This window comes from Halichoerus grypus, chromosome 7 (assembly GCF_964656455.1).
Source record: "Halichoerus grypus chromosome 7, mHalGry1.hap1.1, whole genome shotgun sequence".
Classification (NCBI taxonomy): domain Eukaryota; kingdom Metazoa; phylum Chordata; class Mammalia; order Carnivora; family Phocidae; genus Halichoerus; species Halichoerus grypus.
Window position 1 is genome coordinate 14,099,343 of NC_135718.1, and position 26,031 is coordinate 14,125,373.

Genomic DNA, 26,031 nt, shown 5'->3' on the forward strand with positions numbered 1-26,031 from the left:
GGGTGCGGACACTGCGGCGGGGACCGCAGCCCCCGCCCGGGCGCCCTGGCCGTCCGGTCCCGGGGTGGCGCCTCCTGCGGGGCCCCTGGTGAGTACGGGTGAGAACCAACCCCCCCGTGTCCATCCCCTGCGCACTGTGCGGGGACGCCCGCGCTGCCCGAGTAAAGGGCCGGCCGCCGGGTGGCCCCGTATCCCCAGCGGCTCATTTCCGTGACTCAGCGAGGCGCGGGTGGGACCCTGGGGGCAAATCGAGGGTTTGGAGCTGTCCCCTCGCCCTGCCGAGGTCGGACGTACGTGCGGGCAGTGGGTGCTGCAGCTCCGGGCGGAACTGCAGCGCGCACTGCCCACCCCGCCCATCCCCAGGGTTCTGCGGGCCGTGGAGGGGCGAAGCGGCGGGGGCTCGGCTGTCCCCTCCTTGCCCGAGCGGGGGAGAGGAAGGTGGCGCCCTGTGCGGAGGACGGACGCTCGCATTCTGCAAATGTGCCATGGCCGCTTTCTTTGGGGAGCGTGGTTGGGGCTCAGATGGGGCGAGGGTGCCGGGTAAGGACCGAGAGGAGGACCCGGGAGTCAGGGAAAGAGGAGGAGCAGCTTTTGGAGCCCAGGGCTATAAATCATGGTTTCGCCAGCGGAGGGGACGGCCTGACCAGGATCGTGGGTCCCAAGTGGGGAAAGTTGGGCGCACGGAGATGCCGCGCGTCCCTGACCTGAGGGGCTTTAGCAGTAGCAGCCGCTGGAGGGGAGCGTAGCCCAGTGGCTTCCGGCGAGCGGCAGGGTAAGCCTGGCGAGGATGAAATTAAAATGTCTGGGACGTAAGGGAAATTCATCCAGGAAAAGCTCTGCGGGCACCTCAAAGCTGGGGAAACTGAGTCAGGTGGCTGCGCAGCCACCATGGGTGGGGTGCTTGCAGTCTTGCAGTCTGTGGCCGCGGCCCCCGCCCTCTGCTGCGCTCTGAGCGGCACCTGCCCCCTCCCCAGCCCATTGTTCCTGCAGATCTGGGAGGTGCCTCCCCACGCGGCACTGCAGTAGTGGGGGAGTGCGGGGGGGGGGAGGGGGCATCCTGACAGGGTTCACTCTTGGGAGGGGCCCTGGAGAGCCCAGGCCAGAGCCCAGGCCGGCCCAAACGCGCATCCAAATCTGCCCCCGCCTCTGCCCTTCCCCGGCTGGCAAACGCGGGCAGTGGGCTGGCGGCATTGTCTGGATATCACTCAGCAACTGGATCGATTCATTGCCCCCCCCCCCTTTTTCTTTAAATTGGAAAAAAAATGTAGGATGATAGGGAGGCACATCAGATTTGCTAAGAATTTCTAAAGCTTAAGTTTCTTGCCTCTCATGCTGGGGTAAACAGCGGATGGCTGTATCAAATGCAAGGTTGGCCATGGGGTGTGTGAAATCAGAAGAGTGAGCAGGAATATGCTTCCCCCCACACCACTTGTCTTGTAAAATCAAATTCAGCACCCCTACCCTAGACACACACACACACACACACACACACACACACACACACACACACACACACACACAGGCACACACAGGCACTGGGTGCTTGTCTGTCCTCAGGCTGGGAGAGCTCCCCATCCAGGATGGGGAAACACATGCTGGGTGGTGCTGGGCCTCCTGCCACTGTTCGCGTCTATCTATCCTAGAGTGTTTCTTCACTTCCAGTGATCTGCAGTTCAAGGCAGCCTGTGAGAATATCCAACACATGGACTTGGGACACAGAGCAGGCTGTCCCTGGCAACTTGCTGGTTCTCTCTTGGTTCCCATCCCTTCATCTCTAAAATGAGACATATTAATAGCATCTCACGGGAGCAGAGCCTGCTCACCCATCATCTAACACATCTATGTCTAAGATTTCCTCACTGAATATTCTGTGCTGGGCAAGGAGCATACCTTATTTTATTTGTTAAAGCCTCAACAACAGATCTGTTACCAGCATTGCCCTTTCCCCCAGGTAGGAAATCTAAATGTAAGTTGAACGACCTATCCAAGGTCACACATCTAGCAAGTATTGATTTGGACTCAGGCCATCTGATTCCAGGCCTCTGGCCCTTTGCCGCCATCCTGTGTAGCCCCTGTGGGTGTGGCCAGTGGTGACCACTCTGTGAGGAACATAAAAATGGTGTTCTTCAGGGGATTATTTCAAGGATGTTTCTGGTGCCAAAGGATGAGTGCGGAGAGATCAAACTGTGTTGGGACTTGTGGGCAGTGAGAGCCCTGGATGGTGGTGTGGGCCAGAAAGGCTGGCCATAGCATGTTTCCCAACAGAGCAAGTGGGGGTGGGGTGTGGGTAGAGTTACTCATGAGACAAGAATGGCAGAAAGTTGGTAGTTGTGGAAGCTGGCTGATGGTACACGGCGCTTCATTACTATTCCTTTTGTGTGTGTGAGTTTCCTTAATAGAACATTTCCGTTAATTTACAAAGGGCCACCTTTTCATCTTTAGAGCTTTGGACAGCAAAAGCTGAGATGACCTTCAGTCCTGCCCCCACCAAGACCTGCCTTGGTTGGCCACAGGGAGCCCTAGAAGGATGAGATGAACGGGGGGGGGGGGGGGGACATGGGATGGTTCAGGCCGGGCTAGCTCTTACGGTGACCGAGTCAGGGGTAGGCGTGGGCGGCGGACACCTAGTAATTTGTTCCAGGGCGGAGGTGGCGTTAGGGAGAGGAACAGCAGGCCGGGGGGTTTGCCCGTGTTGGGGGTGCCTCTGGAAGCATTGCGTTGGGCTTTGGAGGTGAGATTCTGAGGACTCCATTTATGCTGAAATCGGAAAATACTGAATTATTTCAGTTGGCCCTGCCCACAATTGTGATTGAATGAATGGCTGACAGAGGGTCCTGTTACCCCGACTCCACCAGGGAGGGACCTGCCAGGCCCACACGGCACAGCCGGAAGTGGGCTTGAGTGAAGGGTGGGTGGGAGGTGGGCAGGCTGTCCCGCCTCTCTGAGCACGTGCCTGGCGAGGGCTCTGGCCATGGACCCACTTTCACGTCCATGCGTGCGTCTGCAGCTGTGTCCCCTGCCGCTCTGTGCGTGCTCCCCACGCAGTGTCCCGTTTCCCAGAGCCCTGTGATCTCCTTTAGCCCTCGTGCTGTTCCCCCCCGCCAGGAACATCCTCCCTTTCTCTAGCAAACTCCAACTTATCCTTCAAAACTCAGCGCACGTTATCGCTTCTCAGGAAGCCTTCATAGACTCATCCATCTTGGTGAGATCTATCTGGCCTTTGTGCCCCAAAGCCTTTGGTACTGATCGTTGGTAATCTCAACTAGTGTTCATTGAGCGCTTACAATGTTCCAACTTTGTATGTGTATATTCCATCGACTCCTCTGACAGCCCTATGAGGTTTGGTTATTATTACCCCATTTTGCCGATGAGGCAACGAGGCTTTTGAGAAATTTGGTAGTTTGCCCAGCCAAGGGATCAAATCACAGAGCCAATGAATGCTTGAGTTGGGATATGAATCAGTCGTTGACCCTAAAAGCTTGGACTTTTCTCTTGCCTTTTCTCCCAACATGGGCAGGGACTGTGTCTTTCATTTCCATACTCTTAGTGAGGGCACATAGTAGGTGCTCAATAAACACCTCCCTGTGTGTCAAATGAATATCAGTCAGTAATCCACAAGGGAACACAGCAGTGGGGAATGGCATCTTCATCCTGCCCACTCTGCAGCGAAGTGGTGCTTCTAGAAACGTGGATGCTCAGGAGTGGGTGGAAGCTGAAGGGGGGTAGGCAGGGCTCAGTCAATCCTTGAAGAGATGCGACCTTGATTCCAACAAGGGTTTGAGTGATGACTCAGTGTTGTGGGGGCAGAATGCTCTCTCATTGCATAAGTAGGCCTCTGGTAAGGGAGAAAGCTTCTTTATTATTGTTGCGCATAATTAGAATAGCAGGGAGGAACCAGGCGCTTTAATGAATGAGCGGCATGTGGCTGGGAGCGAGCGCCTTCCACCTGCAGCATGTCTGGGCATCGCCAGGGGAGCGGGGGTGGGGGGTGTCAATGAGGGGACCAAGAACTGACACTGACCCCACCGCCGTGGATTCTGCAAATCCTTGCTGCCCCCCTTTATTGGAAATGACTCCTAATCCATCCCGAGATGGGCAGTAACAGGTGCGGGGGGTGGGGGTGGTAAAGGGGCAATGTGGCTTTGGAGCCCAAAGTGCATGTCGACTCCAGCTAAGCTTTACCTTCCTGGTCTGGGCAAGGGGCACATGACGCCTGCCTCGGTCTGTTGTGGGAACAGTGCAGATATCAGAGGGGCCGGAATTTATCAAGTTCTTTCCCCATTGGAGGAAGGGAGAGTTGGCCTTGCTGTCTCTACCTCCCAGATGCTCCCTGGGATGGCCATTGCCTTGTGTGGCATGATGGCGGGTCCAGCTAATCTGCTTTCTTTGTAGGCATTAGAAGGAGGGCAGATTCTGCTCGGGTTTTTCTGACTTGGGTCTATGTGGGGAGTATGTTCAGGCCCTGAAGCAAGACCCTGGAAGTGGTGAACACCTCTTTCCTGGCAAACACGAAGTCAGCCCTTCTTGAGTGCCTTTCCCCCATCTCTGCAGAGCCCACTGGTGGGAAGCAAGAATGAAGGTGGCTGAGGGCTGGTCCTGGAGCATGGAGTGTGAGAAGCTACACTTTTTGGTCACTGGACATCCCCTGGGGTTGGTTCTCAATCCTGGCTGCCTATTAGAATCACCTGGGGAACTTTTTAAATGTCTTGTTGCCTAGGCCTCCTCCCAGAACTATTCTATCAGGACTTCTTTATGTGAACAGCCAAGTTTGGGAATCTGTGAGTTACCTACATATCTGGACTTCAGACTTGGGACCTCAGCATGAGAGGGGTAGACGGCAGGAGCATCCGACACGGTTCATTCCCTGGTGCTAGACTGAGTCAGCAGAGTTTGTAAGCACCAGTTCTGTTAAATGCTTCGCTTGTATTGTGTCATTTAATCTTCATAAATACTCCACAAAGTAGGAGATTTTACACAAGGGGAAACTGAGGCTCAGAAGAATTGAGTACATGCTCCAGGATGAGATAGCTGGAGGGGGGAGGGGGAATGTTAGAAGAGAGCTCAGGGCTATCAGCAGAACCTTCATGGGCACATCTTATCCTTAGGGAACTTTTTCTCAGTCTTCAGCCACTTGAGATTCACCTTCCTGATTCCGCCATACGTACTGACCACCTAAACCGTGATTTAGTGATTACTTTTAAAATTGATATGCTGTTTTTTGAAAAATGCATTTAATTTAAGAGTCTTACTTATGTCAGTTCCATAAATGGGAAACCTGTGTCACTTGCCACAAACAGAAGGGGACCACGGCGAAAATGTATGGCAACTCAAACACAGTCAAAATGCTTTAGGCAAATGCTATTGCCCTTGGAGGGTTTTGTGCTGAGGCTGCACTCCGGGTAAGAGGGAGACCAGAGAGTTTTAGAGGAGGTCAAGGATATAGGAGCACCAGACTAAGACATTCTCTTTTCTGGAAGTCATTCTCCAGAGGGGCTTGAACAGGAAGAGAAATGCTTTAGGAATCACCTGAGGGGAGGTACTTATGATTCTCACTCCCAGACCTTCTGGAATTGGACCACCCTGGAGAAGGGGACCTGGGAGTGGATTTGCAAAGCCTGCCAGTAAGTCGTATAATCAGGCAAGAACTAGTGCCCAGTCCACGGGCCACCACAGACATCTCTGCCCACCAGGGGAACGGGACCCTCCCTCAGGGACTCTGAACTAGGATGTGCTGCTTTACGTTGGCCATGTGGGGAGGAGAGAACATTTCCATGCGATTTTATAGGGACAGTCAGCCTGGATTCCAGTTCTGGCTTTACCACTTACCAGGCATGGGATTCTGGGCAAGTCACTTAGCCCCTCCCCCCACCCCACCTCAGTTTTCTCATCTGTAAAGTGGGAATAATCAATAGTACCCATTTCCAAGCAGTTAGGGATGTCAACTGGGGCTCCACAGTGTCCCTACCAGGGAACTGTGAACTGCAGCATATGGGCCTGGGTTTCAGTCCCCTTATCTCGAGGGTGGCCATGTGTCCAGGTTTGCTGGGACAGTTCTGGTTTATACCTCTTATCCTGGTGAAATTCCTAATAGTGACTCCTTTCACTTTCTGGGTATCCCAGTTTGAAAGATAAATTCTGTGGTCGTGCTACTTATCTCTGTCCTCAGCCACGTGGGCCTCAAGTGGGACAAGAGAGGCAGGAGGGTGTGCGGTTAAACCCGGGCTCCGGGCTCAGACACTCCTGGGTTCAGCTGTGTATAATTCCTGGGTGTAACATTGCACGTCTCCATTTCTTCTTCTGTAAACAAGGAGGAGTGGTAATCCTGCCCCAATGGGGTGCTATGAGAATCAAATGAGAGAATATAAGTCAAGTGCTAAGCATGAGCCTGGTCCGTAGAAGGTGTTCGCTCAGTGGCTGGAATTGACTGTTACCACTGCTGGTTTGATTTGGGAGTTGTAGGGGTGAAACGTGGGATCTGGAGCTAGACTGCCTGGGTTCAAGCCTGGGCTGTATCATTGACCTGCTCTGTGGCCCTGGCAAGTTACTAAACCTCCGGAAAGCTCAGTTTTTTTCATTTGTAAAATATGGATTGTAATAGTCTTCTTCATGTGGTTTTTGTGAGGATTAAATGAGTTTATATAGGAAGAGCACTTAGAACAAGCTCAGCCATAAAGTAGACACTAAATTAATGTTAGTAATTATTATTAGCTGTTATTGTGATCGTGAGTAGGAATCTTAAGCTACCTTCTTGTAGGCAGGAGGAATTATCTGCTGTATTAGTTTCCTATTGCCATCCTAAAAATTACCACAAACTCAGTGGCACAAAACAACACAAACGTATTATCTTATTGTCTGCAGGTTGGAAGGAAGTCCAGAGTGGGTCTAACTGAGCTGAAATCAAGGTGGTGGCAGGGCCTTCCTTTGGAGGCTCTGGGGGAGACTCAGCTCCCTTTTCCAGCTTCCAGAGGCCGCCTGCATTCCTTGGCTTGTGGCCCCTTTTTCCACCTTCAGAACACATCACGCCAACCTCTGCCTCCACCATCACACCTTCTGTCTGACTCTGCCCATCCTGCCTCCTCTTATAAGGGCTCTCGTGTAAAGACCTCTATTGAGGCCCGCCTGGATAACCAGAACAGTCTCCCCATCTCAAGATCCTTAGTGTCATCACATCTGCAAATTCCCTTTGGTCATGTAAGGTGACATATTCGTAGGTTCTGGGGATTGGGCCAGTGGTGTGTTTGGTGGGGTGCTATTATTCAGTGTACTACAGCCAGAAAGATTGGGGTCTTGCCTAGAATCAGGAGCGTTAGTTAGAGAGCCTTTAGCCTCCCTCAGGAGTGGTTTAGAATATTAGGAGCTGTTCCTCCTTGGTGTTTTACATCGGTTGGATTCCTCTGGCCGGCTCCGTGATACCTTCCTGGGACTGGGGCTATTGGTTAGCCCTTGGCTTTTCATCAATCCTGGTAGGGTCCATGGAGACACAGCCACTTTCGGGATTGGTTTAGCCCCTTCTCAGGGGTCTATGAAATCCCTGAGACCTAAGTAAAAGGTTGATTGGCTCCCAAGGGGGGAAAACTATTAAAATATGAAAGAATTGGCGAAATGTCAACAAAATGTCACATTATGTTTGTGTTTGCTATGTAACGAACCATCCCAGAAGTTTAAGGGTTAACACGGTAACCATTTTATTTGCTCCTGATTCTGTGCTGATTCTGTGCCTCTTGCTTCTCCTGCTGGTCTTGCCTCTGCTGGCTCCCCTGGGCTGGCGAGTCCAAGATGGGCTCGGTGCCGGCTGTCAGCTGGGCTGCTTTCCATGGTGGTCTCGGGGCGGCAAGAGGAGGAGCAGAGCAGGAGGTCGCAAGGAAGGCCCCTTGAGAAGTTGCATGCTGTCACTTCTGCATTCTAGAGGTCAAAGCCAAGTCACGGGCCCACCAGGTTCAAGGCGTAGAGAGGCAGATCCCCCTCTTCATGGGAGGTGCTGCAGAGAATTTGTGGTGGCTTTGAATCTGAGTCAGTTTGACGAAAGTGATAAAAGTACAAACTTTAAAAAATTGCCTTACGTTTAAACACAGCCTGCGGGTCAGAGTCACTCACTTCTTACAACTTTCTGTGACTGTGATGTCAGGAAGGCCACCCGTTGTCAATCAGATGTTCCTCATAGTCAAATTCTCTGAAAAGCAACTTCCGGTATCTTACACTTGAAATTACTTCGTTGTTGGTCAAATAAAATCTTTAAAAAAAAAGGGTGGGGAGCGTCTGCGTGCCTCAGTCGGTTCAGTGTCCGACTCTTGGTTTTGGCTCAGGTCATGATCTCAGGGTTGTGAAATCGAGCCCCAAGTCGGGCTCCATGCTCAGTGTGGAGTCTGCTGGAGATTCTCTCCCTCTGCCCCTCCCCCTGCTCCCATGCACGTGTGCTCTCTCTCTCTAAGTAAATAAATAAAATCTTAAAAAAAAAAAAAGGCAAGAGACTAGTTGGTTGTCGGTCAACAGCATGTGTTTCCATGATTGATAAATGGGGGCATGATGTCGGTATATGTGTAGACGTGTTGGCTCATAATTCTTCCCAGTGTGTTTGTGGTTTGATAGATCAGATTAAAGAGCAACAGAAGAACTAAAAAAAATTACTGAAAGTCTACAGGTGCACTTTCTCGTGCAAGCTGTGGCCGTTTTAGTGTCTTTCCGCCCCCCTCACGCTGAATGGGGGAGCCGAGGGGGCCGATGATCGGCGTTACCCCGTAAGAATACAGCGAGTGCAGGTGACACCCGGGGTAGGGTTTTTTGACTTTGGTGAGCGTGGTCTCTGTAAGAAGTGAGGCCCCCCGAGGCCTGTCAGCCCAAAGGAGGAGCACCAGCCAACGATTGCCTCCCTGCGGCTTGGGGTCCAGGGGCCAGTGCGGCTCACTGCGAACGGATGTTACTAGAGCCGTGACTGTTTTGGGAAGGGCTCAAGTGACAAGGACCTACAAGTGTTGAGTGATAGGCACCAACCCTGTCTTTCCCATGAATCCTTTTATTTTTAGTGTGTGGTGTTGCAGAATGTGAGGACTTGCAGGAAAACACACCGCGTTATGGCTAAAGGGCTGGTATTTCTGCTTGGCGGCGCATGAGTGGCCGGCGCTCGGGCCTGCTGCCTCGGAGGCCACAAGCTGGCCTCGTTGGCCTCAGGTTTCTGTGGACTAAAGGCTAAATTCCTCTGGTCACTTCCTTCCTTTCTTTTCCTTTCCTCATTGTCCTTGAGGGGCCGTCTCTGCCGGTTGGGATAAGAAGGCGTTTACAGCACCCGTGTCAGGAGTCCTGTTCCCAAAGCGGACACAGAAGCTGTTGAGGAAACAGAGCTGTGGGTGGTGTCGCCCCAGGAGCAGCCTCTTGTCTTTCCTTGCATTGTCCCTCCGTTCTTGACATGGGTGGTGGCCCATCTTCTGTGACAGCATTAAGGAGGGCTTTTAGTGGCGGGTAACTAAATGTTTTCTAGCTAGAAGGAGTCAAGAAGGAGAATTTAGAGAGAGGATCCCAGGATGGCTTCTAGAACTCCCTCTGTGCCGGGTGTAGGCGGGAACGCGCTGGGAGCCTAGAGTCCTCCCCAGCCCAGTCTCTGACTTCTGCTTTACCTTCCTTGTAGCCTCTCCTTCCTCCCACCCACCTTATGGGCTCCCCAATCTGTCTTTTTCACTCCGATCCAGATTGCCAGGGGAGGCCCCTGGGTCCAGGCATGATGACTACCTGCCCCTGGAACTGTTAGCCCTGGCCCGGGGCTGGGGTCACTTGCTGGGTAGGGGGAGCTGGCAGGGGGGACCCCTAGCCGCTGGTCAGGGAGCGGCTGCTTCTTGCAGTTATAGTGCGAGTCATGGAGTAAGTCATTCACAGCAGATGGTTCCTAGGTGAGGGCTGTGTAGACAGAGAATAGACGTAAGCCTGTGAGAAATGTTGCTCTTGTTTCTAATAGCAACGGATTTCTGATGCAGTCCCGTTTTCCTTTCTTCTACAAATCAAATATAATAGCAGATGATAGGCTTAATAAATAAATAAAAAGTTTCAGTGTGTGTCTGTCCTTGGCAAAATAAAAACCTCCTAATACCCCGTCAGCAATTTGGGGCGGAGGTTTACTGCTTGGTAAGCTGAGGAACTTGGAACGTGGAATTGGTGGAGATGTGAGGGAAGGGCTCATAGCTTTGGGTCTTCATCAGCCGTTAGTGTGGCTTGGGGATCAGAGAGAAGGGGTACGGCTGGAGGCTGCCGATGGGGGCCTTCAGCATTCTGCCAGCCAGATGAAGAAACAGAAGCCTAGCAAGTGACAGTGACCTTGAGAGCCCACAGTGACCTAGTGACAGGATACGGTCATGCTGTCCCTTAGAGCAAACTCACACTCTGCCTGTCTGGGTTGGGGTGCTGGGGATGGGGGTGGGCTGAGGATAGGGACATCGGGGTGGCAGTACCCCGCTGGTGCCTGGTGGTGTCCGGGGCACCCTGGAAGGATTTGGGGAGCAGGGGATTGTCTGACCGAGGGCACCAAGCTCCTGGGGGCCAGTCAGAAGGAGAGTGGTGAGCAGAGGTGCCAGAGACCCAGCAAAGACCTGATGCTGCCTGGTCCCATCAGAACTGTCCCAGGAGAGGCTGGGGTGTGTGTGTGTGTGTGTGTGTGTGTGTGTGTACACATGTGTTCACATGTATGTATTCGTGGGGAGAAAGGCAGTAGCAGAGATGGAGAGGGAGGGAGAGAGACAGAGACAGACAAAAGAAGGGAAAGACTAAGAGATGTTAGAAGCTTCTGATAGGTCTTCCCTTGGGGTTCGTATGGTTCATTCAGAGATGAAGCCCAAAGAACTCAGCAGGTCACAGACATTGAATCTGCCCTAACACTGCACTCCTTGGGTCTTCCCAAACATTCGGTAGTGGAATCCCAAAGTGTCACATTCTGGGGGACAGAGCCTGAGGTCCTCCGGAAGGAAGACGACGAACCAGCAGGATGGAATTTATCGAGGAGCAGTAGGAATGTTCTTTGTCCTGCTTATTATTTGTATCTATACCTTGTGTGTTGAATGCATATTCATATGGGAAAACAGCCCTCCTCACCCAGTTATGTTATGGAAGGGGCATGTCTTCCTGTAGAGTAAGGCCCGAAGAGAATACAAAGATGCTGCAGAAGGCAGCGGGCGTTCTGTTAGGATTGCCCCTAAAAAATCTTAGTGTGGGGGAGGGTGGCAGGGCCCCTTTCTAATGAAGTATTAGCAGTGAGATTGAAATAAGCCCCAGAACGAACACAGAAGCCCAAAATACAGTGATCATGGCAGAAGGATGGCCCTGATCATCCAGTGACTCACTGAAGAGCAGTCAGGATTTCCCCTCCCAGGATGCAGCCCCTCACCTGCTTCTGCCCTCGGAGCTCCTCTCTCGTCCCATTCCCCACCCCCAGCTCACAGCCAGTGCCACTCTCACAGAGAATTTGCAAATTGGTTTCCATCTGTGAATATGCTTGCAACTCAAGGTGACCCTCCCTGCCCGCTTCCCCCAAGCCTCAGGGCCCAGGACCCATAGGGGGCCATATGGTCATCTCCTGGACATGGCCAGCTCCAGGCTCGTGCTCAGATTTGGCAACTGAACACCCGGGCTCTGACCAGATGTGAATGATTAAAGCCTCGGACACAGTGTTGGTTGGAAAGGTTGGAGCCCAGCGGGTAGAGCCAGGTCCTAGGAGCCCAGGGTGAGGCCTGGAACCCACGCAGAGCACCTCCCCCTTCCCTCCCGACCCTGCAGGGTGGCAAATTTTCTGTCTCAGCACCAGGATGGCCCACTTCAGGCAGAGAACATTTGGGGACATTGTGGGGGGGCGGGGAGGGTTGAGTATTGAAGCCAGAAGCGACCCCCATAAAGTGTAGCTCCCCTCCTGGTCTTGGAGGAGGCTGAGGCCAAGGCAGTTGCAGACCCCCTTCCAGGCAGGGTCCCTGAGCTCTGCTCCCTGTTGGGAGGCTGTATGGGACTGCAGGATGAGCTCAGGTCCTGAGTTCCAGTTTCAGCTCTGTGTTGTACTTGCTGTGGGGCTGTGTTTCCTCATCTGTAGGATGGAGCTAAGGAATAAAGCCCACTCCACGGGGCTGCTGGGGAGATTGGCCTGGCAGAGAGCTGGCCCCCAGGAGGTGGGAGCTGGGTGATCACTGGGAGCTGATCACTGGGTGATCACTGGGGTCCTGGTGCAGGAAACAGAGGAGCAGGCAGGGGCCTTGGGCAGGACCAGCGCTGCGGCCGGACAGCAGGACCCCCAGGAAGGCTGCAGGAAGTGATGTGTGGAAGCCAACCTCTGAGCACCCCACCCCACCCAACCACCTCCTCTGCCCCATGCAGTTGTTCTGGGTAGGTACTGGGTGAAAAAAGGATAACTCTGCTTCTCATGACAAAACCATTACATGTCCATCAAGGAAAATAGCATCCAAAAGAAGAAAAGAAGGGACAGCCGGGACCCCAAGCCCAGAGTCAACGTCACCATGCCCGTTAAACCCTTGGTGTTCAGAAATTCCAGACTTGCCAGGCATAGCGAGACAAAGCTAATAGATGGGCTTTCGTGAAACCTAGCACCACGAGGTAGTGGGTGCTATCCTCCTTTTATGATTGAGAACACAGAGGCTCGAAAGTTTATGGTCCTTGCTTAAGGTCCCACAGGGAGAGAGTGGGTGGTGGGCCTGCTGGTTTCTGAGGCCGAAGTGTGGGTTCTTCAAAAATTTTTGTCCTGGATCACTTCTGTCACGCTCCCTCACATCCTTTGTCCCCAGCTGCAAGAAAGCCACCCCCAAGTAGCCTTGCTTCCCTTATACCAAACACCCTGGGAGCAGGATGGGCTGGGCACTCACCAAGGCAGGGCTCTGTGCAGGTGTGTGTTGGGGGTGCTGGAGAGTAGTTCTCACCATCTCTTCCCAGAGCTCCTGAGGTTCTTGGCTGGGGTGCTCCTGGCCATGGCTGGCTCCCCAGAGCTCTGCTAGAACCTGGATAGAGGTGATCCAGGCCCCAGATATTGGGGTGTGGTCAGGGGCCCCCAGGTGGACATCTGGCAAAATGGCAAATAGGCCTGGAAGCCCCACCCCTTCTCCTTGCAGGGGCCCCGGTGGTGGGAGCGGCTCCCTGCTAGAGCAGCGCCTTTGGTCCCATCTGGAAGGGGCACTGGCTGGAGGCAGGAGGCCTCATTATAGCTGCCTCCGTGGTCTTGCCCCAGGAGCTATCAGGTTCCTTCTCACAGGAGCAGTCTTATTTCTTTCCAGCAGGCTCAGTGCGAGTGCCCCCATGCCCTGCAGGGGCGAGGCTGCTGCTCACTGGTGGGCCTGGAGGGGCAGGGGGGAGGGGCAGTGTGGGCTGTGCCAGGTGGAAAGCGGCGGGGTCGGGCGGGGGGACCTGCGGACAAACGTGTGCTCACGCCTTTCATTGCCTTCCCTATACTTGCAATGCATGGGAGATCTACCAGGAAAGTCTGGGTCTCCGCCCCTCTAGACCAGGCGGGGCTCTCTGGTTTAGTGTCCCTAGCTCCACCGTCCCTACCGCGACTTTTCTTTTCTCATCCCCCTGGTCCCGTTGTTTTTCTTAGAGCAGAGTTAGGGGGAAACTCTTGTACCCACATCGCAGTAAAAGGGGGGCATTAAAGGAAACCCCTTCTCCTTGGTGCCACTGTCCTGACCCCCGTAGGAGGGGTCTTCGGTGACCTTGAGGAGCTGGGCTTGGGAGTCCTCAGACTTGGACTCAGAAGAGCCTTGTGTCCTTCCAGCTGCAGGAGAGGTTTTCACTCACCTACACCTCAGTTTCTGTAGAGCAGGGCGATGGCGCAGGGTGGAGTAGGGATCAAGTGAGGGGGTCCCCTCAAAGCCGTTCTTGGGAAGTGACACCCGCAGCCCGCCCCGTGTGCTCTTTAGAGTTGTGGTGATGAGTATAACTGACGCACAGTGAAGCTTCGGGCTGTGAAGCCTGCACCTGAAGTGATGAATGTCCACATGCGTGCATACCACGTGTGGGAGGCCGAAGAATGCCCTCCGAAGATGTCCATGTCCTACTCCCCTGGAACATTCACGGTATGTTACCTTGCATGGCAAAGGGACTTTGCAGATGTGATGAAATCACGGGTCCTGGGAAGAGGAGATTATCCTGAATTATCTATGTGGGCCCAGTGTCATCCCAAGGGTCCTTCTAAGTGAAGGAGAGTCAGAGACAGAGGGGGATTGGAAGATGCTCTGTTGCTGGCTTTGAAGACAGAGGAAGGGGACCCGAGCCAAGGACTGCAGATGTCCTCGAGAAGCTGGAAAAGGCAAGGAAATGGCTTTTCTTCCGGAGTCTCCAGAAGGAACACGGCCCGGCTAGCCCCTTGAATTTAGCCCAGTGAGACCCATTTCAGACTTGAGACCTCCAGAACCATGAGAACTCCAGAACTCTCTGGTTTTAAGTCACTGTGTTTATAATAAATTATTCTAGCAGCAATAGGAAGCTGATACACTGTGTCACCAATGCACCAAGCAAGATACAGGATATTTTTATCACTCCAGGACATTCCTTTGTGCCTTGTCCCAGGCTCTATCTACCCACCCTGGGAGGAACCACTGTTCTGACATCTTTCACTTCAGATGTACCTACCTGTTCTTGAACTTCACGTGGATGGAATCTTCCTTCAGGTCCGGGGTCTTTTACTCAACGCAGTGCTTCTGAGGTTCATTCATATTGTTGAGTGTATTGCTGAGTACTGTTTCCTGGTCAGGCTATACCACATTTGGTTCCTCCATTCTATTGATGGATGTTTGGATCATTTCTAGTTTTTGGAGCTGACGAAAAAACTGTTATAAACATTCTGGAACAGATCTTTTTGTGGATGCATACGTACACTCACTTCTCACGGGTAGAATCCGGGGTTGTGGCATTGCGGGGTCCCAGGGCAGGGATGTGTTCGGCTTGGGTGGAAATTGTGGGGCTGTGAAGTAAGGCATGAGTCAGCCTGACCAGCCTCGGGACTGGGGGTTGGTGGTCACCCCGTTGGCCCGCAGTGGTTTCTGGGGGTGCGTACGTGATGGTGCGGGCCTCCTCTGGTCCAGGCAGGGGCTTTGTGGCCCTCTGGTGGAGATTCAGGTAGAAATCCTCAGCCAGCACATGGGTGCTCTGGGTCTTGGAACAGCAGAAGAGCCTGTGCTTCTTGAGCACCTGCTCTGGACCCAGCTCAGAGCTGGAATTTTCTTATAGGTCTTCCCTTGTATCTTCACACAGCTCTGTGAGGGGGAATAGTTGTTACCCACTTTGCAGCTGTGGAAACTGAGGCCTGGGACACAGTTCTGTCTGTGGCAGAGCTGGTGAGGGTGGATCGGGTGTCTTCCCAGGCCCAGCCAACTTCAGGTTCAATCCCATCCCCAACCCTGGAAGAGTAGCCCGGGGCTGTGGCGGGTTGGAGAGCAGCTGTGAGGGTCAGCTCCTCCCATGGGAATGACAGCGGTGGCGGAGTGGGTGGGGGAAGGACAGCGGGGCCTTTTCTCCCTGCGGACGGGTGCTTGAGCCAGGCCTGGGGGTGGCAGATGGCTTCCCAGATGGCAGAGAACAGTCCAGCTGGTGCAGGGGTTTGTGGGGACAGTAATGATGGGGCAGCGGTGAGGGGCTAAGGGAGGCGTCTGATGGGTTAACAAGCTAGATCTGATAGGCAGGGCAATAGAGAGCCACAGTAGGTGCTTGAGGCTTGGAGTAACCTGATGAAATTGGTGGTTGTGACATGATTCCAGCGGAGCAGCCTGGAGGCAGAGTGTGGGGCCCTCCGGGACGCTCTCCACAGCTCTCTGCCTTTGCCCATGCTGTTCCCTTTGCCTGGTGTTCTCTCCCCGTCTTGTTCACTCAGCAAACTTGCCCTTGAAGATGCCAGTCAAGCATCACCACCCTGGGACTGCCTCCCATACCCCAATCCCCCTGTGGCACTTACCCCAGTGTCTAATAAAGAATGCAAATAGAATTTACAGTTTTCTTAATTACAATGTTTGAATTGAAATCATTCACCCTGTTTTGGCCTGATAATTCAGAGTTGGATTCTCATGAATTAAATATGCATGTGAGACATGTCCTCTGGACAAGACTCATGGCAGCCCGATGGGGATGGGGCAAAGGAGAGCACGGACAGACACGCAGGGTTTGAGGGGGACGGGGGGTGCTGTTTCACGTGCACCCTAGTGGATGAACTTCCCAGGTAATGCTGAAGTGATTGCCCTGCAGAGTCCTGCTTCATCGTACGGCGATACCACACCTGGTTCATCCATTCTTTTATTGATGGATGTTTGGATTGCTTCCAGTTTTTGGTGATTATGAAAAAAAAGCTGCTGTGAATATTCTGGAACAGATCTTTTTTGTGGACGCCTGTATACGCTCCCTTCTCTTGAGTAGAATCTTAGTCATGGAGTTGCTGGGTCCTAGGACAGGGATGTGTTCAGCTTGGGTAGAAATTCCCCACTGCATATTTGGCTTCTAGAATCTTCTTGTTCACTAACCCAGAATGTCCTCAACGTTGTGTCCACATCGTCAAGCCTTCTAGACTGGGTCTGTGCGGAGAGAGAGGCAGGGAGGCGACACCTGTGCAGGTGTCCCTGTCACCAGCTCCCACTTTTCCTGTCAGGAGCATTCCTGTGGTCACTTCCTGTGAGTCACCGCCCAGAGGGGGAGGTCACCGCTCTGCGCTCGGACGTTCCGTCTCGGTGGGGGTGTGCCTGCCGCGAGTCAGGCCGGTCACTCTGTGTCTGGAGCATTCTGCTCTGCAGAGGAGATGGCTGTTGATTAATGGAGTTCCAGAAGGAGCTGTTAAAGATAACAATGAAGTCAGAGAAGCTGCCCGTGCACATGGTTGGGCTTAATGAAGCAGGCAGGCCTGCATCCTGGGAGGGACAGGCCTGTGGGACAACGGTAATAAAAAGCCACAGACAGACCACCTGGGCTTACAGATGCCCCAGTGGTCCTTCCTAGTCCCCGGCTTGGGCAGTTGGCCCTCTCCAGATGGTGTGTGCGGGGGTGCGACGTCCCATTCCCGGGGCCTCGGTTCTGACCCCCCCCGGGCACTGCAGTGGCTGGAACAGGGGTCCTGGAGGCTGTGTGCCCACTTGTGCACATACAACACACACGCTCTGGGGTGCGTGTGCCGCTGGGACCATCTGTGTGGCCTCCCTGTGGCTCCTAAACACAGAGTGTGCAGCATTTCCTAGGGATGCATGGAGTATATTCATATAGTGTATTAAGGCTCTACCCCCCTCATCAAAGCTGCTTGGTCTCAGGTGGGCCTTGAGATGCTTTGGGAGACACTCTGGGTCCTGTGGCTCGGAGTCTGGCCCTTGCTCCGTGGACTAGCCTGAGGAAGTCAGCCTCATTCCCCAGAAAGTACCTTTGCATGGCCTTTCTACTCCCTGGGAAAAGACTTTGAGCAAATTTGGTCCTGGGGGAATTGTTCATTGGTTTTCTTTCTTTGTTTTGATCTCCCTCTCCAGCTCTGGATGTAGATATTCTATTTTAAATCCTTTCAAGAGGGAGTTTCTCTTGAAATTTTGCCATGCCTGCTTAACTTAGCAAAATTTAAAGTTAATATCTTAACCCAGTTTACTAATTCTTTCTTTGTATGAATGCCAATCCCTCATTGAAGGTTTTGTATAAAAAAAGTCAGAATGAGGGATTTTAAACTTAAAAAGTCTTTAAAAGTCTTGGAAAGGACTTTCTGTCCTTCCTGCTAACATGGAAATATTTGGCCACCATGTGAGCAATGTTCTGGGTACAGAGCCGGGCCACTGGTGCCGAGAGGGCACTTGGTTCCTGGGGGTGTCCAGCATCCTGGGGAGCTCCTCCTATGAGTCACCCCCTCGGAAGCCCCCCTGTCCGGGCTGCAGTGGATGGTTCACACACTTGCCTTCTCTTTTTCTCTATCTTCTGCAAGCAGCAATTTCTGAGGCAGGTTCCTGAACACCTACCAGCCCCAGGACCCTGGCTCAGTGGTGACAGCACATATAAGTAGTTACACAGAAGAATGATCCAAGGCTGATGCAGTTTGCCCTCCTGACGAGATGGGGCCGTGACTTCAGCTGAGGGCTAGTTCCGGCCACAGGTTATTGGGCATCTTCTAGCATGGATTCCAGAACACCTCGAGCCTGCCTGTCTGCGGGGGGAGCCCCGACAAGTCATCTGAGAGCGGCTCTCCATCAGGATGGAGCGTGGCCTTCGGTTTGGTCCAGCTCGCAGCTTCGGAGCATCTGGGGGGAAAGGGAAAACACAGCTGGTGGCTGGGGCGCCGGCCCTGGCCTGGGCCCGGGGTTCACATGCTGCCAAAGAGCAGGGTGTCTGGGGAGAGGTTGGCGGCTGCCCAGGGATGGAGGGAGGGCGGGAGGGAGTGGTGGCCAGGGTGTGTGTGTGTGGGGGGGGTGACTAATGTCTACTTCCAGGGAGGAAGGCTGTGCTCCTGAGTGCAGGCGGGACGGGGGACAGTTTTCCTTACAGGGTGGTTTCCAGCAGCTCTTTGATTTTTTTTTTTTAATTGAGATTCACATATCATAAAAAAATTAACTTACCATAAAATCCACCATTTTAAAGTATACAATTTGGTGGCTCTTAGGACATCTGCAAGGTTGTGCAACCATCACCACTGTCAAATTCCAGAATATTTTCATCACTCTGAAAAGAAGCTCGTGCCTGTTTGCAGGCCCTCCCCGATTCCCCCCCAACCCCGCAGCTCTCATTCCTCGCTGTGCAGTGTCACCAGCTGCCCCGGGTGCAGACTCTGGCCAGTCACGGAGTCCTGGAACCTCGCGGCTGGAGTGTGATGGAGCGAAGGAGCTCAGGCATTGGGGCAGGCACTCACTACTGTGTGATTTCAGGAAGATGCTTAACCTCTCTGTGCCACGGTTTCCTTCACTGTCAAATGGGGCTAATAACGACTTACTTTCTACCTCATCGGGTTGTTTGTAAGGATAAAATGAGCCACCGTATAAATAATAATAGCTACACTTGTTAAGACCTCTGCCTGCAGCAGTCTTATTTAATCCTCATTAACCCTGAGAGGTAAGAGTTATTATTATCCTCTTTAATACAGACAGAAAACCGAGCCACAGAGAAGTTTAGTCACTTGTTTAAGGTCGCACAGCTATGAATCAGTTTTTAGCAGCAAAGCATGGAAAACCTGACTTTGTCTTGTTTCCAGAAAAAGGAAATTAATTATAACTCTGAATAGAAAGTCCAGAAGCCCAGCAAGCCCCAAAGCAGGTTGATTTGGCAGCTCACGGACCCCATCAGGAACAGATGGAGGTTCTTTCGGTGGTATCTGCATCTCAGGCTGGTGGCAAGTTGGTGCCCACGGGCTCTTCCTCAGGGCACTGGCTTTAGAGTAAGAACATTTCTTTCCCAGAAGCCCCCAGGTGACTTTCCTTCATGCTCCATGGGCCCACACTGGGTCACACACCCATTCCCACTTCTGTCGTTGGTAAGGGGAGGGGGTTTGCCATGATCGGTTTCAATCATCCGGGATCAGCCCTGGGTCTGGGGAAAGGTCCCCCTCCGCTGCCTCCATGATAGTCATGTAGAATGGAGGTTTAGTTAAGAAGAACAAAATGGATTGTGGGTAGACACAGCAGGATCCACCAAGGCCAGTAAGTAACTGAGCCGGGATTTGGACCAGCCCTCCCCTGGGCTTCACCACATTGCAACACAGCCTCCACGCAGCTCCTGATGGGTAGTAAGTGCGTAGTGAATCTAGGCAGAATGCATGAATCTAGACAGTCTAGTTCCCACCTACCCCCGGTTTCTCCGACCCTCTGTTACTCTTCTACAATTGAGTGGTTGAACCCCTCTAGTGATGGGGAACTCAGTGCCTTACCAGCCATTTTACTTTTCTCGTTTGACTATTAAGTGCCACGGCTACCTTTTAGAGTGCTCTCAGATGAATTAGAAAAAGATCTGCTCTGGGTGCAAAAATTGGAAAATGGTGGGGCGCCTGGGTGGCTCAGTCGTTAAGCGGCTGCCTTCGGCTCAGGTCGTGATCCCAGGATCCTGGGATCGAGCCCCGCATCGGGCTCCCTGCTCGGCGGGAAGCCTGCTTCTCCCTCTCCCTCTGTCTGCTGCTCTGCCTACTTGTGCTCTCTCTCTCTGTGTTAAACAAATAAATAAAAATCTTAAAAAAAAAAAAATTGGAAAATGGTGCCTACTCTAGGTGATAGAGCCCTTCATTTCTTGGCTTGGGGTGGTACCTTTGTGGTACGAAAATGGCACCCCTGCCTATGGGTGGATGCAGCCCGGCTTGGGAGACATCCCTTCCCCTAAGGTAGGCGCCTTTGTGCCGTGCACAGTGTCTCTTCTGTTAAGACACTCTCCAGAGGGGTTTGTAATGGGAAGTTCGTGCTCGGGTTCCCCCGCTAGGGGTACACCTGGGCTAAGGGCACCCCTTCCTGCCTGGAGATGGTACAGCTCTCCCTCATCAGGAAGGCTCAGCTGCCTGTCTCCCCCACCCTCACCTCCTGTTCTGCCTCTCCCTCACCTCTCCCCAGGGACAGATGGCGAATGTTCGGGAGGTGAAGGATTCCACTGTGTGTGAGACCAGCGGGCCAGAATGGCTCTGTCTGTAACTTCAGCACAGTAAGCACTGCTGTGGACTGAGCTGCCCCAGGGCTGTTCATGACGGAAACTGGGGAAGGCCAGGGTCTTCCCGGGGCCCAAGCAGGTAGCATCTTTTCCTTGGAGCGGGACAGAGCTTTTTCATTGACTTGTTTAGTTTTGAAGTGTGCTTCACTGTAGAGAACAGGAAAGCCTGCATTTCATTCCCTGGTGGGAGTGGGGCAGGTGGCCTCCCAGATTCTCCTCCGTCCTTCTGAACGTGCCGCTGGGGTGAGCAGATGGGCTGAGCAGTGAAGTCGGGATCAGGCAGTCTCTCTCACCCGTGGCAGCAACAGCCCCGTTCCCATCGCTAAGAGTTTCCCTGAGGGTTCCATGTGCCAAGTTTCTGTCCAGTGGGTCTTTTTATCCTTGATTAACAAGCCTGGAAGCACCATTGAAAGGAAATGCATTAGCTGACTGCGCATCTGTGGGCACTCGGCCTGTCCCCTGGTGTAGACACATGGCCTATTTTGCAACAGCAGTTGGACCTATTTGATGATGATGGTAATGATAATAAATAACATCTATAATTTACTGAGTGCTTGCCATGCACCAGGGTTTATAGGTATCATTTCATTCTGTCCTTAGAGCGACCCTATAAAATATATCACCATCATCATGATCCCCCCGCCCCCCAGTTTCCAGAAGGGAAAATCAAGGCTCTGAGAAATAAAGTAGCTCACCCAAAGTCATGCATCTGGGAAGTGGCCATCCTGGGATTTGAACTCAAGCTTTCCTGACCCTGAACTTGTACCTTTAACTTCCATGTTATCAGCAGCCCCTCCCACGCCCTGATCTTTGGATTTGAAGAATTAAGGCTTTCAAGATGCAGAGCCCTAATGGACTTCAGAACCTAAAGAAGGAGGAGCTCCACAGTCTTCTGAGCCCAGAGGTGGAGCTAGCCAGCTGGGGCATGGGAATGCCCTGTGATTGTGCCCTCCTGATTTTCCTCACGCTGTTTACTCACCTGTGAAATGGGGATTCACAGCTCTCTTGTAGCTTCATCTGTCATGAGCAGTGGCACCTGTTGGAGACATGACACTGGGCACAGCGCAGGCATGCAGGCTCAGAGTTGGAGAACTCTGTGCATGGGCGACATCCTGACAGCATGGGCTTCTTTCTTAACCTTCTAGGCCTTACTTTTCTCATCCATGGAATGGGAAGAATGACCACACCTCACAGCCCCCTCACACAGCAGGATTTCGTGAGTTACACCCGCTAAAGCTCAGAGCTTGGCATGAAATTCACATTCGGTGATTGTTGACTAAGAGAGTTTTCCTGATAGATTTCTGGGTTTGTACATTTCTAATAATTTCAAATTAATAATGTGAGTCTGAATAAACTTGTACAAGAGCCTGGAGTCAAAACTGTACATAAATAGCTGATCCCAGGAAGGAATGCGGCAGATGGTGGGTGGGGCAGTTATTTATTTCAGAGGGTTTCTCATGAATTATGTCCTTTGTTTATTGAAACATAGTGATAGAGGCCCTCCCACTTCACAGAGGGGGAAGGTGTGTCCAGAGAGAGGTGAGCGTTCACACCTACGCGTTCTCCAGCTACCCGACCCGCCCAAAGTCTGCATCATCAGCGGGAGCCGTTTGTTTTCCTTATATCCCTCTATGAACAACAGCCAAAGAGCCAACTCTGGCTTTGCCCTTCCTCTTCCTAAGCTGTCCTGGTTCTGAGGAGACCTGCCCCTTGGCTCTGCGGCCCGAGCTGGTGGCCCTGTCTGCCCCCTCTATTTGCTCTTGTTTTGTTCATTTGAATCATGATCCAGTATGGTCCGCGCATTGCAATGACTGGAGTCGCGATGTCTCTTAAGTGTCTTAAGCTGTAGGAGTCAGTCTCTGGGGCTGATCAGGATGACACAGGAACTCACTAGAAATGTAAGTTTTCAGTGGTCCCAGACCTGTCAGAGTAGAAACAGAATCTCTCACAGGAATGACTTGGCTTGAGAATGCGGTAAGACGGAAGGGAGGAGTCTAGGAGCTCTAGCTGGGAGCCATGGTGGTTGCACTGACCAAAGGGGACATCTAAGGAGAGAGGCAGGTCTGGGTGCTTTGAGAGCTGACCACACATTGTTAGAGGTAGGTAACTTAGCACATGTATTACTAATATTCTGACTCAGAGGGGTCAATGCCTCTGTTGGGAAAGACCTCTGTAATCCTCCAAATCTGTGGATAGTCACTGAATCCACTTTTGGGTGTACATAGAAACATCCATCTGTTTGTCTACCCATCCATCTACCCATCCATCCACCCATCCATCTATCCACCCAACTATCCATCCTTTTATCCGTCCACTCAACGGTCCATCCACCTACCTATCCACCCACCCATCTATCCACCCATCTATCCCTTCTTTTATCTATCCATCCATTCTTTTATCTATCCATCCATCTGCCTACTCAACATTTATTGAATGCCTGTGACATGTCAGGAGCTGAGGAATCAGAGAGGAAGTGAAACATAGCCCTGCTCAGATGAGCCCAAGGTCCATGGAACAGAAGCCCGGGGGACAGAAGTATCTTAATACTGTGTGGGGTGATCTGGTGGAGCCCCTCCAAATGCTGGGTTCCAGGGGTCAGGGCCGTGAGGTTGCTGGATGTAATTCATGAAGGTTGTAGGAAGAACTGTTGGTCTAGAAACCATTTCCTCACCTCCCCTAGCAGTGGTCCGGACACACGTGTGCATGTGAGCCCCCCGCCCCAACCATGGTCTGGGGTTGCAGGGACTTGTGGGGCTCACTGTCTCTCAGGAAATCCAGCTGTTCCAGTTCTCCCTCGTTGGGGCACCTCATCTCCTGAACCATCCCGGGGGGTAGATAACTGGAAGATGCTGCCCAGTGTCAGGATGGGCCTGGTGCACCCCCCACTCTCAGCTAGGCTTGGTGCTGTGGCTTCTGCCACTATAAATACTTATTTCCATAATTATTATTTAGCATCTGGAGAGCAGCTATTTTACACTTGGTGTTCTTTGTAGCCAGAAGGGCCTTCCAGTTCATGCCAATAAAATTTCCATTTACTCTGGACATCAACCATGGTGATTAAAAAAAAAAAAAACCCATAAATTATTTACTGAAATGGAAGTTCAGCTTACGGTAATAATGCATTAGTTCAGCTAGCCATGAAGCCTGTTATAGGGTAATAAAATTTTTTTATTTTCCTTCTTAAAAGATTTTTGCCCGTAACCTACACATGACCTTGAGCTGATCAATTTTCAAAGATGACAGTGCAGGGAAGGCATATAAGGAGAGAGAGAAAGGGAGAGCTTTTCTCAAATAGCCTGATTTTAGGCAATTGTCAGCAAATACCTGTTATCTCACAGCTAGGAGGGGAAAGAAATGAAAATATATATTGCATTTTTTAAATCATAAGGACCAGACCTTAAAAATCCTTTTGAAATCCAGCATTTATTTGATAGATACATAAATCTGGCAGCTGGAAAGAAGGCCTACTCGGAAAAGCTGGGGAGTCACCATTGTTGAGACCACCTGTCATTTCACATGAGGCTAGAGCCTTGTGGGAGAAAGTCAGCCCAAGGGTTCTGTCTTCATTTTTTTTAAATGTTGTATTTATGGAGCAGGATCAGTTTTATGTATCTCAGAAAGTCTACAATTCTGTGCTCATGGCCATTTGCTGACTAATGTCTCCAGCAGAGAACGACAAGCAAGTTCATGAATTATGGCTGGCTTTGACATTTCTTATCAAGACTGTTTTTTTATTTTAAGAACCTCTGCTTTGATTAAAGCCATTAGAACCAGGAGCAAATAAAAATGTGTCTGATTTTCACATGTCTGGCATTTTGTAACAGGAGCCTGGACGAAACCTGTCTTAATTCTCACAACCCTAAGGCGAGTGATGAGTATTAACCTAGTAAGTTCAACTAGTTTCTCCTCCATTATCTGATTTGGGGTTCTAAAAAAAATCCTGTGGCAGGAGACTTGTTGGTTGAGTCGGACTTTTACTTATTTATATCCTCTACTTCGATTCAAAGATATTTTCAATACCCCTCTTTGCTGCAAAAATTATTCTAAAAGTGACTTGGTTGAAGAATGTGTTGGGAGGTGGGTCCTGGGTTGAGTGAACCTAGAAAAATCCTTATCAAATTTTTTTATATTCCCACAAACTAAAAAAGAAACCCAACTGCATAGTAAATACACAAGACAGAAGTGATGTAAAATTATCTGAAACGAATAACAAAGAAGACCGGACAGTTGTTTTCTGTTGGTTTACTACAACGCTTCAGGGTCTCTTTCTCCTCAGCTTGACCGTGGTTCTGTGGTTGATTGTTTGCATTCTTGAAACGTTCGGTGTTTTTCTGATTCTGTGATGTGAAATCATGAGATCCCTCTGTGTTACCACACTTCAGGGGGACATAGGGCTGGACATGGAAGATGCTGTGAGTGTCTATTTAATGTAGCTGGAACAGTGGAGTAGGTATTTCTTAGAACTCCCAGGTCCCTCAGCTCTGCCCTTGATGACACTTTCTGGTGGAGTATTTTTCTTTAATCTCTGATTTGCCACTCATGGGTCTCAGTTCAATTTCCATCAGCTTCCTTTCTGGCCCCCAAGCCTGCACTCTAAAAATGTCTATCCTTGTTGGGCTTTTCGCTTTGCCTTGTTTGTCCATCCCCCATGTGCTCAGGCCCTCTGTCCTTGAACTGGAATATCATGTAGGTGGGTGTATTCATGGGGCAGATGTTACTGTATTGGCTTTCATTGTCCACAGTTAGTGACAGTTGTTATTTCTTACTGTGGATTATGGCCGATGTGGAAGCGGTCGGTAGCCAGGACACGCAGTAGGTACCTTGTGCATATAGAAATTCCATATATCAACTTTTTTCTGTTGTCTATTATCTCAGATCTGTCAAATATCCATAGATCAATAGATAATATTCCATTGACCCCATTGTGTTTATTCCTAATTAATTACCTATTGAATGAGAGCTCTCTGGCTTGGTTGAGATGATTAGCATGCTAGAAATTGCCCATACCCCTCAGGGCCTGAAATAGCCTTTTCCATATTCTTTCCCCTATGAATTTTTGAGCACCACTTGGACATCCTAAATAGTTAGCTAATAGAACAAAGTTGTCAGTCCTGGCTCTTTGTATTCCTGTGCGGGATTGGTACACCTTAACTGGTGAGTTATCTTTGATTTGGGATATGTAGAGCTCTAGATGTGGGTGTGTATGATATGCATGCATCTATAAAAATGTTACTCCTCCATGCTTCTATGCAAATCAGTTTTAAAGTATCACATGGTACAGCTGCATTTTTACTTCTGATGGAGGAAGTCCATGAGGGTTAATTGCCTCTAGGCCTGGCTAAGTGATCAGCAAGGGATTAGGTGAGGGAGGGACAGAGAGAATCAAGAAAATCCTTGGTTCTTGTCCTCACATATCCTGGAGTCCTCTGGGGGCCCAAGGCA

The 26,031-nt window shown here is 51.4% G+C and overlaps 1 protein-coding gene across 2 annotated transcripts in view; it reads left to right on the plus strand.

Annotated features, from left to right (window-relative positions):
- The window catches only part of HSPA12A (heat shock protein family A (Hsp70) member 12A), a 158,843-nt gene that overhangs the window by 95,698 nt on the left and 37,114 nt on the right, over positions 1 to 26,031 (plus strand). The gene's annotated exons all lie outside the window — the stretch shown is intronic.